The 2,047-nt window shown below is 45.3% G+C and overlaps 1 protein-coding gene across 1 annotated transcript in view; it reads left to right on the top strand.

The window, feature by feature from the left end:
• The window catches only part of CCDC42 (coiled-coil domain containing 42), a 25,249-nt gene that overhangs the window by 13,358 nt on the left and 9,844 nt on the right, over positions 1-2,047 (top strand). The window lies entirely within an intron of this gene.

The raw sequence follows: 2,047 nt of genomic DNA, 5'->3' as shown, positions 1-2,047 counted from the left end.
GAGCAATAGAGCGAGACCTGTCTTTTAAGACAGATGATTGCACGGATGCTTTTTGTACAGTTGGTTTGTTCCAATGAGGGTCCATATAAGGTCCTCACACTGCCCCTAGCTGGTATGCTTCTTAAGCCACACACAAAACAGGTTATATCATATGATTCCACTGACGTGTTTACAAACAGGTAAAATTAATCTTTATTGATAGAAGTCAGAATATTGGTTTCCTCAGTGGTCGGGGGAAGACATTCACTAGCAACTTTTCCTCATTTCCTTGCTAGAATACTACCGTAAAGAAAAGGACTTCATAAAGAGACCCTTTCCTTCATCAACCATTTGATTACTACGTGGGTCTCACAGAGAAAGTCTGTTAAATGCTTTATTTAGTTTTCAGAACAATGAATTGGTTCCGTAGCACTGACCTGTAATGTTTCTAGTATCCTTATGAACTTACGGATTTTTAACATATTTGATACGTTTTAATCCTTTGCACTTATTCTTACTAATGTTCAAATCATCTCACCTTTGGGCAGTGGGAGGCGCTTCGATTTGGCACCTAAATCCTTTTGACATCAGCATTAAGTTTTAGAGGTGTGTTCCTAGTAACTCTGATGTGGTCCATTTATTTGAACCGTGGTACACTGTTGCACTGTTTGCCAGATGAACTTTCAGAAATGCAGACGTGAATTGTCTCTTTACTTCTTAAAATCCTTCAGTGGATAAAGTCCACACTCCTTCCCAAAGTTTACTGAGCTTGCTTGCTTGCTTTATTTTCTTTCTTTCTTTTTCTTTCTATCTCCTTTCTTTCTTTCTTTCTTTCTTTTTACTTTCCCTTCCTTCCTCCCTCCTTCCTTCTTTTCTTTTTTTTTCCTTCCTTCCTCCCTCCCTCCCTCTCTCTCTTTTCTTCTCCTCCTCCTCCTTCTTCTTCTTCCTCTCCCTTCTTCCTTTTCCCTTCTCCCTTCTTCCTTCCCTCATTCTTTCTTCTTCTTTCTTTCTTCTTCTTCTCAATTTCTCCCTCCCCATCTTGAACTCAGGCTACCTTGAGCATCCTGAACAAACCACCCCCTATTCCATTCATCTTTGCCCAGGCTGTCACCTTCACCTGTAGCACTGCCTCACCTCCCTACACCTGCTTTTGCTGGCTACCTTCTATTCATATCTCCCGTCTCATTTCAGCCACCCTTTCTCCCAAGAAACCTTTTCTGGCTGTTCCTACCTCCAGTGCTGGGCTGTGTGGCCCTTCCCCAAAGAGGCATATTTGGGGAAAGGCCAGCAGGGCAGTTCCCAGGACATGCATCCATCATTGGAGATGTCATGAGATGGAGAAGGTGCTCGGGAAGTTTCCCCTGGGTGCTGAAAGGCACGTTTTGATAAGCCCCTAGGAAGGCAACTTGGCATCACAGAACTGGGGTTCATGCTGCCTTCTAAAGAGCGTGGGTTTCAGGGCTTCTGTTCCACTGAGTGGGACCTGAGGGTTAGGGCCAGAGTGGTATGATTCTGGACCAGGCTGGGGGAGGTGAGCTGAGTCTGGCAGGTCACCTGCCCCACCAGCATCCTCTCCAGCCCCTGCTTCTCCCTCAGCAAATGAATAACTACCGGAGATGACCAACCTGAAGGCTTTCCCAGAGTCCCGTCCTGCCCCATCCCCCAGTCATAGGGAGGGCTTTTCTTGCTGTTGTAACTGACTGTTTACTTGTCTGTCTGTCCTCCATGCCACCCCTCAAGCTGTAAGCTTCCTAAGAGCAGAGTCTGGTTTTCCTATCTCCTGCTATTTCCCTAGCATTTAGCATAGCTCCTGGCTTGTAAGTGGTTCCTGGTACAATCTTGTTGAATAGGAAATTCTTACCTCGGGAGACGTTGCAAATTGCCTTCCATCAGCAATTATCAACCTGGCCGTGCCTAGAACCACCTGGGGATCTTTTGCAAAATTCAGATGCCAGAGACCACAGAAGACTTGTTTATTCATCCGAATCTGCAGGGGTGGAGACTGGCAGGTGTCCTTTTTTTTTTTTTTTTTTTCATCAGCAGTTATCAACCTGGCTGTGCCTAGAAC

The sequence above is a fragment of the Colobus angolensis genome, unplaced genomic scaffold (assembly GCF_000951035.1).
Source record: "Colobus angolensis palliatus isolate OR3802 unplaced genomic scaffold, Cang.pa_1.0 Scaffold47, whole genome shotgun sequence".
Taxonomy (NCBI): domain Eukaryota; kingdom Metazoa; phylum Chordata; class Mammalia; order Primates; family Cercopithecidae; genus Colobus; species Colobus angolensis.
Note: the sequence above shows the minus strand (reverse complement) of the source record. Positions and strands in the feature narration are given on the sequence as shown.